Source organism: Dasypus novemcinctus, chromosome 26 (assembly GCF_030445035.2).
Source record: "Dasypus novemcinctus isolate mDasNov1 chromosome 26, mDasNov1.1.hap2, whole genome shotgun sequence".
Lineage (NCBI taxonomy): Eukaryota > Metazoa > Chordata > Mammalia > Cingulata > Dasypodidae > Dasypus > Dasypus novemcinctus.
Window position 1 is genome coordinate 18779158 of NC_080698.1, and position 13874 is coordinate 18793031.

A 13874-nucleotide genomic window follows, 5' to 3' on the forward strand; every position below is an offset into this window, starting at 1 on the left:
ATCAAAGCCAGCATCAAAAAACTCCAACTCTTTCCTTTGCCATGCCTTTTGTCTGTGAGTCCCCACCCACCAAGGGGACTATTGACATGGCCCAATCAAAGCCCTAGTCATAATTTTTTTTTTTTAGCCATAATTTAATCATGCCCAGGTACAGACCAGTTTACATGCATAATCCAGTATCTGTTTTTGGAATTCATAAGTGTATGCTACACTGTCTATCTGGGATATTCATCTGATAACTGTGATATATAAACTTTTAAATATTATAATTACATATCACAGTCATCAAAATATATATATTATGTATTTTTTAAAGTATATATTATAAATTTAAAATTCAATAGGTATTACTGAATCATTTTCCAAAAAGGTTGTGTCAGTTTATACTTTCTCAGTATATGAGAATACCTGATTTCCCACAATTGTGCCAGAACCAAGTCTTAATCATTGCCAAATGGATTTGACCACTTTTAGGTCACTTGACGTTTTGGAGTCAGGTGTTTCTTTGCCCCTTCCCATATATGTTTTTTTGAATGGAAAATTCAGGTGTCATAGGAACACCCCCACCCCTGCCCTAATAGTTTATAGGGTGTCCCAAGTAGCATTTTGAACTTTGAACAGAGTTCGTTTTGACCTTCTAGGAACATTATCCCATTACTTGGCTAGGTTTCCAGCCCTGTCACTCAGGACCAGGAGTATAGTAGGGCCTTGGTTTAGAAATGGAATCATGACATGTGCTAAGTATCATTCAGCTTAATTTTTTCATAAATTGGCTCACACTGTTAATTGAGCTATAGATTGCTCATCTAAAATATGTAATATGTTCTAAGTGCATTTACATATAATGATAGCTGGGTAGTAATTCGTTTTTTATATGGCTTTAATGAGGGAGTTCCCTGATCCATATCACAGTATTTCATATTTTTTATAATTGGTTTTCAGTCTATATAAGGGGTTCTTAACCTTTTGTGTTTCATGGGCCCCTTTGCCAGTCAGGTGAAAACCGTGAACACCTTACTAAGTCCACACTATACTGAGTAGTATTTAATAAATATCATACCTCCACCAACACATCCCCACAAGAATAATGTGGTTTTAAAAAAAATTAAATTCAAGCTCATGGACCCCTTGTTAAGAACCCCTGCCTATATGGTAAGATAAAGACTTAGCTGCTTTCCTTCTGTGCACAGGTTGTGATTATATATGGTAAATATTCACATGAATGTATGTAGTAGCGTGCTATTTTTAACACCTGTGTTAGAGTTTGTGTGTTACTGATCTATTTATAGCTCTATAAGCTGTTCATTGTTTAACTGACAAAGAACTTTACTTTTAAGAATTTTAAACAGTAAAGGAAAGCCTTGAACAAATTCTTTGAAGAAATAATCAGTGATTGCATATTTATGCATATTTTATGGGTTAATAATAATAGCTATGATTTGTTGTGCAGTTCCAAAAGCTGCTAAATGCTTTACATCATTTAAACTTTACAACACTGAAGTGGGTACTAATATTGTCTTCTATTTAAATATAACTAAAGACTCAGAGAGGTTAAGTAACTTGCTCAAGGTCACACAGGTTAGTAGATAATTGATCTGGGATTCATACACTTAATATATGCTGTGTTCCATGTAGCATAATATTTGGATTTAATATAGTTTTGGCAATCTTAAGTTAAATAAAAATTTAATAGCTTTCATTCTAAAGTATGAATTGTTTTCACATATTGGCTCTACATTAAAAAAAAAAAAAAAAAAGAAATGGTTCATGACTTGTACCTATTGGAGCTTTCCAAAATGGAAGGTATGTTGCAGAATGTCAAGAAAGGGATAGTGTGGAGCGGCTGTAGCTCAAGCAGTTGAGCACCTGCCTCCCACACGGGAGGTCCCAGGTTCAGTTCCTGGTGTCTCCTGAAAAAACAAAAACAAACAGGAAGCAAAACAAACAAAAAGCCAACTTAGGGACGCTGATGTGGCTTAGTGGTTGAGCACTGACTTCTCACAGATGAGGTCCTGAGTTTAATCTCTAGCATCTGGTACCTCAAAAAAAAGGAAGGAAGAAAGAAAGGAAGGGAGGGAGGGACAGTAGTCCTGTTCAAAATGTGGTTTAGAAATTAAAGTTTGGGAGTTATCTGCTTATCTTGGAATAAAGTCTTGAGACTCTTGTTTAGTTGAGGGAAGGTGTTTGTTTAATGAGAAATGCTATCTGAAAGAGTAGTTGTTTAGACAGGTCCAGAAACAACATAAGGAAATACACAGGAGGTCTGGGGCTTGTTTGGTGAACTGCTAGTGGTTAAGTAAGAAAGAATGGATGATGGGGCACTGGACTTGGCCAAGTGGTTAGGGCGTCCGTCTACCACATGGGAGATCTGCGGTTCAAACTCTGGGCCTCCTTGACCCATGTGGAGCTGGCCCATGTGCAGTGCTGATGCGCAGAAGGAGTGCCGTGCCAGGCAGGGGTGTCCGCTGCCTAGGGGAGCCCCACGCACAAGAAATGTGCCCCGTAAGGAGAGCTGCCCAGCACGAAAGAAAGTGCAGCCTGCCCAAGAATGGCGCTGCACACATGGAGAGCTGACACAACAAGATGACGCAACAAAAAGAAACACAGATTCCCGTGCCGCTGACAACAACAGAAGTGGACAGAGAAGACGCAGCAAATGGACACAGAGAACAGACAACCGGGGCGGGGGGGGGGGAAGGGGAGAGCAATAAATAAAAATTTAAAAAAAAGAATGGGGGAAACGGACTTTGGCCCAGTGGTTAGGGCTTCCGTCTACCATATGGGAGGTCCGCGGTTCAAACCCCGGGCCTCCTTGACCCGTGTGGAGCTGGCCATGCGCAGCGCTGATGCGTGCAAGGAGTGCCGTGCCACGCAAGGGTGTCCCCCGCGTGGGGGAGCCCCACGCGCAAGGAGTGCGCCCGTGAGGAAAGCCGCCCAGCGTGAAAAGAAAGAGCAGCCTGCCCAGGAATGGCGTCGCCCACACTTCCCGTGCCGCTGACGACAACAGAAGCGGACAAAGAAACAAGACGCAGCAAATAGACACCAAGAACAGACAACCAGGGGAGGGGGGGAAATTAAATAAATAAATAAATCTTAAAAAAAAAAAAAAAAGAAGAATGGATGATGCTTTTAGGAAGAGTGGAGGAAGATCAGGTTGGATAAGGTGATTGGGACATTTTGAAAGACTTTGAAAGCTTTCACAGCTTTCAGACTTGATTTTGAGGGCCAGAGAGTCAACAGCCCTTTTGTAGAAGGAAACAAGGTTTGTATTTTAGGACAACACGAGCATCAGTGTGGAGGGTGGATAGTGTGGAATCAGAGTCATCATCTTGGCAAAGAATAGGGGTCTGGGTTAAATTAACAGTAATGGTCATCTTCATGTAGAAATAAAATGAATTGATGGCATCGAAAGCACACACACACACACAAACAGTAATAGGAAGGAAAAGAAGGTATGAAATTGAGAGATTGTTTTGGATCAGAATCCCTAGGAATTGGTGACATATTGAATGCTTTATGTGGTTATTTTTACTGATAGTATTTGTCATTACTCTTGTTTTGCATTTTCTCTGAGTGACTGCTGATAGTAATATAATTCATTTTATTGTTAGTGGCTGCTAGCAGAATTCTTGTCCATAAAATGCTCAGGAAATTGTGGGTAAAAGATGGAATGAATCTGGGCTGTAGATACTGCACTCACAAAATATTTATTTTAAGTATTTATTTGGTCCTTACTTAGCAGATGTTTTATTAAGGACTAGCAATATCACAGAAAAAAAAGGAGTATCACTAATCCCAGTTTTCAAGGAATTTGCCATAGTTATGAAGAGTCTTAACAGGCCTTGTCTGCCATTTTTTTTCTGTGGAATCTCTGGGCATATGGTTTAACTCTTGACCCTGTCTGTTAATGTGGGATATGGGATATTGCTTATTTCATAGAGTTCTGAAGTTTGGATGAGGTAATGTGTGTAAAGTACCTTATATACATAGTTGCTTGCCTAAGCAAATGCCATTTCTCTGCCATGGCCATGGAAACTAGGAAATACAAATTTATTATACTTGTTATGTCAAGTAGGTGGCAGCAAGTGTGACTAAATTTCTGAAGGAAATAAAAAATTTACTTTTCCTGATGACTTGGAATCAAAGGCCTAATTACTGCCTTATCATTTCTATTGTGAATATAGCTAGGTCACTTGGCTTGTATGTTAGTCTCAATTTACCGATCTATAAAATGAACAAAATCATTCCTATTTCACAGAGTGATTAGGAGAAACATTAATGATAATGGATATAAAAATGTCAAACATAAATAATATAGCAGAATGGTTAAGATAAAAAGTTTAAAATGTATATCTCTCATTAATAACTGAGAGGCCCTTTGGTAACTTAACCTTTCTGAGTCCTAATTTCTTTCTCTACAGTATGGGAATAATTATAGCATTTACCTCAAAAGATTGTTGTAACGAATAAGTGAAAAATGCAAGCAAAGTAATTTATCTAAGCACATGGTAAACGCAAGAGCTGGTGGTGATTATTCCTGATATCCTTTTGACAATATTGAACAGTTAACTCTGCTTGGCTTTGTTCTATGTGGTCAGAATTTTTGGATAGCTGAGTTCTGGATAAGTGGTGCTGTCTTTCATAGTAGTGAAAGAAATCAACAATTTTTTAAAAAGAACATTTTATAACCTCTTCAATACCAATCCCAGAAGTTTCCTAGGGAAGAATGTAACCATAAATGGAGGTAGAACTTGAATGAGATAATTTATACTATTAAATTTCAGTTTATAAAAGAATTAGTGATTCTTCACTGGGGGTAGTATCTACTTTGATGGTTAAGTTCATGTGTCAACTTGGCTACGTTATGGTGTCCATTTGTTTGGTCAAGCAAGCACTGGCCTCAGTGTTAGTGTGAGGCTATTTTGTAGATTTAAATCATTAGTCAGTTGATAGAATCTATGACTGATTTTATCTACAATCAACCAAGGAGATTGCCTTCAGTAATGAGAGAAGTCCATTCATCCAGTCAGTTGTTGGCCTTAAAGGAAGAACTGATGATTTCAGCAGTGGGAAAGAATTTCTCTCTATATATCAACCAGTCATCTTCTCATGGGAAATTCATTGAAACTTTCATCAGAGTTCCTAAGTTATGGCTTACCCTATGAAATTCAGACTTGCCAGTTCACACAGTCGCATGAGCCAATTTCTATAGTAAGTCTCATATTTATATACATGCATACATACACACACATATATATCCGTGTGTGTGTGTGTTGTTTCCTTGGGGAACCCTGACTCATAACATCTCTGTATCCTGAGAAGCCGTGGATGTCATGAGGAATATTGAGAGTAGACTGTGTTTAAACATATGAATCATGTGGTGGCAGAAAAATGGGAATATCTATATTATGTTCAAATCCTGTAAGGGCTTTATTTTCTTTAGTTCCTGTAATCCCCACCCTACCCCCATTCTCTTTTTGGAGGTGCAGTTGTAGGTTTACAGAAGAATCATGTAGAAAGTACAACATTCCCATATACCCCTCCCTCAGTTATCCCTATTATTAACATTTTGCATTAGTGTAGTTGGTACCTTTGGGGAAATAATACAAATTATACTATTTTATTACATTAGGATTCACTATTTGTGTTGTACAGTTCTGTGGTTTTTTAAATTTTATTTTTATTCTGGTAAAATATATACAACCCCAAACTTCCCATTTGAACCACTTTCAAATGTACAGTCAGTCATGTTAATTACATTCATAGTATTGTGCTACCATCACCACCATCCATTACCAAAAATTTTCCATCACCCCAGACAGAAGCTCCATACTAGTTAAACATCACCTCCACATTCCCCACCCACTGCTGTTGGTAGCCTGCATTCCAGTTTCTGACTCTTAACTTTGCATATTCTGCTTTCATATAAGTGCGCTCATACAGTTATTCGTCCTTTTGTGCCTAGCTCATTTCTCTCTACATTATATTTTCAGGGTTCATCCATTTGTAGCATGTATCACCACTTTATTCCCCTATCGCTGACTAGTATTCTATTGTGTGTATATCCTGCATTTTGTTTATCCATTCATCTGTTAATGGGCTCTTCAGTTACTTCTACTTTTTGGAAATTGTGCATAATGGTATTCTTATCATCCATATGCAAATCTCAGTAATTATTTCCCATCTCATTCAGAATGATTGTTTCATAAATTACATTGTTATTACTTCCATTTAGTCCTTCTTGTTCCTTTTTGTCTTTTAAAGTAGAATTATGATTTTTAAAGAACTTACCTTTGGAGGTATAAACTATCAAAGCTTCAAGGAAAAAAATCTCTTGAAGAAATAAGGACCAAGGTTTTTTAAGCATTAAAATGATAATGCCAACCTGAGTGGCTGTGCCTAAAGAAAGGAAAAGATCATCATGATTATTTTCATTATTTTATTAAGCCTTTTAGAAAGGTGTGAATGTTTGTTTGGGGGCAGATGTACTATTTGTGTGTTTTAACATTTCCATTGAATTTGTTTGCTAAATAAATGGTTTTATTTGTGGGGATTTTTTTTCATTTGTTTTGCCAATTTTGCCAATCTTCAATGAAAAAAAGAATTTTTTCAGTTTCTCTCGCTTCTAGCTCTTAGTGACTATGTAGATGAATATAGCCCATTGTGTGCATTATTAAACAGTATGTAAAACTACATCCCTTAAACATAGTGACCTTGTTCTTTATTCCCCATAAATGTGATCATAATGATTTTCTGTTGTGGCAAACAAGGCTATTCTATGGGTGAGTTTTTAACTAAAAGGAATGTGGGAGAGTGTGGGCTATGATGTGGACCATTGACCATGAGGTGCAGCGGTGCTCAGAGATGTATTTACCAAATGCAATGAATGTCTCATGATGATGGAGGAGATTGTTGTTATGGGGGAAGGAGTGGGGTGAGGGGGATGGGGAGTATATGGGGACCTCATGTTTTTTTTAATGTAATATTAAAAAAATAAAGACAAAAAAAAAGGTAGTGGTGCATTTTTGTATTTCAGCAGCTATAAACATTGTTTAGAATAGCATTTTGTGAGAAAAATAATGATCTACAATGTATAGCTAAAGAATTATGTATTTAAATTATCACAGTATCCCTTCGTTCTGTTCCTGGTATGCTAAAATACATGGTATTTGAATAAATATATAATTTTACTAGAATTAAGAATTTGACATTCTTCTAGGTAATTAGCGACCTCTTGGGGTCTAAAAGATTGAGTTTGGCATCACTATTGGTTCTTTAATACCAGTTACCTAAGTAGGATCCTCAAAGACAAAGTTCACTGCTTCTTGTGATTAACACACCATGAGAGGAAAAATTAATCAGAATTTGCTTGTTACTCTATTTGTTTTGGAGTAACAAGCAGAAATTACCTCTCAGAACTGTAATGTTTGTTGATATGTTAATTTTGTATCTTGCTGAGAATTTCAGAAATCTAATTTACTTTGTCTTGAATTCTCAGTGAAGAATTGCCACAATTTGAGTGCATGTTTAAGAAAGATGTTATCTTTCTAGTTTTTTTTTTTTTTTTAATATGGAAAGCATCACAAATTTGCCTGTGATCCTTGCGCAGGGGCTATGCCAGTCTTGATATTGTTCCAGTTTTAGTATAGTATAATACTGCCAAAGCAAGCACTCTAGCTGTATTTTGTTTTTGTTTTTCCCTTTTTTTAAAATTGATTTTGTGAAAATATTATATTAAAAGAAAATATGAGGTCCCATTCAACCCCCCCACCCCCACCCCACCACTCCCCCCCCAGCTACCCTCACTCCCATCATCATGACACATCCATTGCGTTTGGTAAGCTCATCTCTGGGCATCTCTGCACCTCATGGTCAATGGTCCACATCATAGCCCATACTCTCCCACATTCCATCCAGTGGGCCCTGGGAGGATTTACAATGTCCGATGATTGTCCCTGAAGCACTATCCAGGGCAACTCCAAGTCCCAGAGGCACCTCCACCTCTCATCTCTTCCTGCCATTCCCCATACCCATCAGCCACCATGTCCACTTTTCCCACTCCAATGCCACCTTTTCTCTGTGGACCTTGGATTGGTTGTGTCCGTTGCACCTCTACGTCAACAGGAGGCTCAGATTCCACATGGATACTGGATGCAGTTCTCCTGCTTTCAGTTGTAGGCACTCTAGGCTCCCTGGTGTGGTGGTTGTCCTTCTTCAACTCCATCTTAGCTGAGTGAGGTGAGTCCAATAAATCAGATTGTAGGAGCTGGAGTCTGTTGAGGCTCAGGACCTGGCTATCCTATTGTCAGTCCAGAGATTCAAATCCCCTAAATGTATCTTAAACCCCAACACCAACTACAATTCCAGTAAAGTAGGATGAGAGTCTTATGAAAAGAGATCCCATCTGAGTCCAGTTTCATCACGCAGAAACACCAGCTCCAAAGAAGGGCCACCTGACATGGCAGTGAACCCCATCTGCCATGACCATAGAACCCGTGGGTCTCTTCAGCCCTCAAAGGAACCAATACCTGGGGATTGTATCTACTTTATCTGTCTCATTAGACTCTGTTCAGTTGTGCATAAGGGCAATCCTTCTGACAGCCTCCAGACTCTTTTTTAGAGACTCGTAGCCATATAAACTCATTTCTCCTTTCCATTTCCCCCTTACATTAGGCCAAACAGCATTTTAAAGTCATGTTATTATATGTAGACAGGGATATTCTGCTGATCCGCATCGAACCTTCGATTCAAGGTCATTTTCCAGTTGCATCATTAGTTGGTAGTTGATAGTGATCCCTCGGTGCCAGGGAGGCTCATCCCCGGGTGTCATGTCCCACACTGGGGGGAAGGCATTGCATTTACATGCTGAGTTTGGCTTCAAGACTGGCCACATTTGAGTAACATGAAGGCTGTCGGGAGGAAATTCCCAGGCACAGTGCTGCTCTAGGCCTTGTTCTTATTTTAGGCATATAGGCTCACAAGCATAGTCATTAGTATCAGGGGCTCACTGTTGGACCCTCATTCCTTCTCGGTCCTTGCCGCTGCACTTGGGGGACTGCCGCTGCTCCCCTAGGGACCATGACAGAGCACCCCCGGCCAGTAACCCAGTACCCCCCCCCAGCTGTTGTTTTTAATTGTTGCCACTATGAGTATATCCAAACATTACCATGCACCCTGGATATATGCCCTGTATAGCTCCCTGTCAGCCATATATCACCTGTCAATAGTATCCTATACCAGTATTCCTCCGCTGCCATTGTTGAACCACTCTGTGATCCAAAACCTCCTGAAAATTGAAGCCCAATATAATGTCAGGATCCCTTACTAGCAAAATGGCATATAGCAATGGGTTTAAAGGTTAGATATAGAATACGTGTTGACTTGGAAAAATTCTACAGCCTATCTTTTTTTTTTTTTCTCTAATTATTGAACTTCTTTTCACAAGAGCCCTAGACCACAGCAATTCATATATACAATATACAGCACTCCCACACATCCACCACAAAGCCTTTTCCCTTCCACAGCGATACTCTTACAACCTATTCACATCATATTTACTTAAAGTGATGTACAGACTCTGAGACAATAGCTTTCAAACAAGGTGACATCTGTGCTTACATTATGGTCCATACTTTAGGATACACAGTTTTCTAAATTTTTAGTTATCCTATGTTTTACATTCTGGTTTACATTATCAGTCTGTCGTCCCCTATATGTTTATGGTGTAATATTACATGTTTTATATCCATCCTTGTGAACTCTCGGGAAACTCCTCTCTTACCCCACATTTACCTTGGTTCCACACATTTAGCATCCATTTTCCCATCCCCTTGGTGCCCACAGTGACAGCCAACCTTCGTTTCCCGAGGAGCCACGTCCAGAGATACTTGCAACAGTGTTCAGGGCCCAACTTGCTCAACTGCCCCAATGCCCTGAGAGCCACCCTTTCTCTCAAGAGATACAGTTCCCTCTATTTGATGGTCTGATGCGGGACGGGCTCCTGGGGAATGTCTGAATGCTCATTTTGCCACAGTGGATGGTACCATTGGGTAGAGACCCAAGTAGTGAGAGTGGGGGTGGACCCACATCCTGGGGAGGACTAATGCCATCTAGCTGTATTTTGTATGCATTGTAATGTCCTAATTAATTTTTAAAATTATTTTTTTATTTTTTTCCATTTTTTTGTATTTTTTCATTTATTTTTATTTTTAAAGGAGCTTTAGATAACATAATTAGTACATTAAAAAAATATAAGTGATTCCCATATGTCCCGCTCCCTCCCCCTTCCACACTTTCCCACATCAACAGCATCCCTCATTAGTGAGGTACATTTGTTGCAATTGATGAAAACATATTGAAGCATTGCTCCTAACTGTGAATTACAGTTTACATTATAGTTTACACTCTGTCCTACATAGTTTTGTAGGTTATGACAAAATAAACAATGGTCTGTATCCGACACTGCAGTGTCATACAGGACAATTCCAATGTTCCAAAAATGCCTCTGTATTACACCTATTTCCCTGTCCCATCCCTTAGAACCTCTGGTGGCCATTGTCCTTATATCAATGATAAAAGTTCTTCCATTGCAAGAATAATAATAAGTCTATAGTAGAATGATAAAAAGTTACTTTAGTCCATTGTTCATTCCCCAATCTTGAGGATTTTGGGATGGTGATGCCCACTTTGCTTGTAATTGAGGGAGCTTAGATCCCATGGGGCAGATGAATGAAACTATCTTGCCTGCAGTTGCAGATACATTCTCGTCTTTTTTGGGGTGGGCGTTGTCCATCATCATCTCCTTGTTAGTTGTCCTGGGTGAGTCCAGTGAACTGGAGAGTAGATTTTGCAACTCTGCTGAAATTCAGGGTTCAACTGGCACATGGATGGATCAAAGATTTAAGTCTCTAGGACATATATTCATCAAGTAGAGTGCAAATTACAGGTTTAAGTAAAAGGGGCAGAAGAGCCAGGTATAGAGAACCTAAAAATGAATCTAACTTTGTTACACTGGGAAACATAAATAACAAAGTAAGGCTCATTAACCGGGTGCTGAATTCTAGAGCTGTCTGCCCTGCTTATAGTTTCTGGATGTCTCAGAGCCCTCAGGAGTCCTCCTTTATGAGGCACTATTTGCTGTGGCAGTCAATGAGATCCTGCTGAGGCTTGCATAAGCGTAACCTCTGGAAGGATCTTTGGACTCACTTTGAAGTATCTTAGCCATAAAAACTCATTTGTATTTACCATTTCCCCCTTTTCGTCATGGTCTTTTTCCAGATGCATTGCTATTTGGCACTTGGTAATATCTCTTGGTGTTAGGGAAGCTCATCCGCAGGAGTCATATCCCATGCTAGGGGGAAGGTAGTGCATTTATATGCTGAGTTTGTCTTAGAGAGAAGCGACATTCGAGCAACAAGGAGGCTTTCAGGAGGTAACTCTTAGACAGTATATAATACTAAGCTAAGTTCCAGTTTCACAAGAAAAGGTTCATAAGTTCAATCATCAATATCAAGGGCCTGGCATAATGGTCTGTCCTCCTTCACTAGGCACTGCCTATTGGAGAATGTAGCAGTACTTCCCAGGATGGGAATTCAACATTCTTTCAGTTATTGTGTGGATCTCCACCCACCAAGATAAAATGCCCTGTGAACACTTGAACATATTCCTGTGCCTTAGAGGCATGCCCCAGGTGAACCCCTTCCCATGTATCCCCACATCACTGACACCCTGCACCGTTGTTCTTCTCTTGTCACTATTATGACCCTTCTGTGACCCAGAACCTCTCCAGAAATGAAGCCAACAAAATAACCAAATAAAATAAATAAGAAAATGAAATCATTTTAAAAATAACCAATATAATGCAAAATTTAAAATTTGAAATAAAAAAATTAAAAAAATTTTTTTAGACATCATGTCTTTTGTCACTAAAAGATCTTTTGTCTTGTATGTACAGTGACATTTTCTTCCATATATTCTCCCAGTGTCTTATTTTTTTCATTTTCCCTTCAAAGAAGCTTTAGGATATGGAAAAGTCACATAGAGAATATAGGGGATTAGCGTATACCTAACACCCTCCCCCTTTTCCCTTCTCCCATATTAATAACATTTTACAAGTAGATGGTACATTTTTTACAATTGATGTACAAAGATCGAAGCATTGCTACTAACTATGGGTTTTAACAAAACTTGAAGTGGCCCGTATACATTATTGCAAGATCATGCTGAACAATTCTAATGCCCTAAAAATGTCCTATGTTCCATCTATTCCCTCCCCCTCCCCTCAGAACCTATGGTAACAGCTAGTTTCAATTTTTGAAGAATAAGATTCATAGTTACTTGCAATAATATTGAGAGTTTGACATATTGGTCTGTTTTATTAGGCACTGCCTATGTTCTCAAGGGATTCTTATCCCTCTAATTGAGAACATAGCAGGACTCCCCAGAATGGGAGTTTAATATTTTCTTGTTTCTTATATGGGTCTCCGCCCACTGATAAAACGCACCGTGACAAGATGAACACTTACATGTTGCATATATTCTAATTAATTTTTTAAAAGATTGATTTTATTTATTTCTCCATATTCCGCTCCCTCCCACCCCATTTGTGCCCACTCTCTGCTCCATGTCTGTTCATTGTGCTCTGTGTCTGCTTTTTTTTTTTTTTAGGAGGCATCAGGAACGGAACCTCCCATGTGGGAGGGAGGTTCCCAATCGCTTGAGCCACCTCTGCTACCTGCTTGTTGTATCTTTCATTGTGTGTTTCCTTGTTGTGTCATCTCATTGTATCATCATATTGTGTCAGCTCGCCATGCCAGCCTCGTGTGTCAGCTCACTGTCTGGCTCATCTTCTTTAGGACGCACCAGGAACCAAACCTGGGACCTCCCATGTGGTAGATGGGTGCCCAGCTGCTTGAGCCACATTTGCTTCCTTCTAATTAATTTTTTAAAAAATTTCTGTCCACTTTTTGTTCTTCTGTCTTTCATGATCTTATCTTTGTTCCTATGTAAAGAAATAGAAATACTTTTCCTTTCTTTTTTACTCTTACATATTCCATAGAATCCATGCATCTTCCATGCACTGTGATGTTCTAATTAATTAAACATTTTTTTCTGTCTACTTTCTGTTCCTCTGTGTTTCATGATCTTATCTCTGCTCCTGTCTAGAGAGAAAGAAATACTTTCCTTTCTTTTCTTTTTTTCTCTGTGAACTGGCCCCACAAGAAAAATGTTAGTATATACCATATCTGGAATATCACTTGGAAGTTGGGGAAAATCCTGGCAAACTTATAACATTTGTAAGAACTTTGGGTCTTATAACTGTACAAAAACTGTAGTAAAATGCCCGCAAATCAAATCTGAGTTTGATGAGTCACAACCAAGAAGAATTTCATTATGGTTTAGATGTGGGATTTCTTTTGGTAAAAATAATTGACCATTTTTTCGGCGGCAGACTTGGCCCAGTGGTTAGGGCATCCGTCTACCACATGGGAGGTCCGCAGTTCAAACTCCGGGCCTCTTTGACCCGTGTGGAGCTGGCCCATGCGCAGTTCTGATGCGCGCAAGGAGTGCCCTGCCATGCAGGGGTGTACCCTGCGTAGGGGAGCCCCACGCGCAAGGAGTGCGCCCCATAAGGAGAGCCGCCCAGCGCAAAAGAAAGTGCAGCCTGCCCAGGAATGGTGTTGAACAGGGAGAGCTGATGCAACAAGATGACACAACAAAAAGAAACAGATTCCCCAGCCGCTGACAACAGCAGAAGCTGACAAAAAAAGAACACGCAGCAAACAGACACAGAGAACAGACAGCCGGGATTGTGGGGGAGGGGGGGAAAGGGGAGAGAAATAAATAAATAAATCTTTTAAAAAAATTTACCATTT

The 13874-nt window shown here is 39.4% G+C and overlaps 1 protein-coding gene and 1 pseudogene across 22 annotated transcripts in view; one reads left to right on the plus strand and one right to left on the minus strand.

Annotated features, from left to right (window-relative positions):
- SLMAP (sarcolemma associated protein) overlaps positions 1-13874 on the plus strand; it is a 189761-nt gene that overhangs the window by 43943 nt on the left and 131944 nt on the right. The window lies entirely within an intron of this gene.
- On the minus strand, positions 7565-7664 carry LOC111762374 (U6 spliceosomal RNA; annotated as a pseudogene).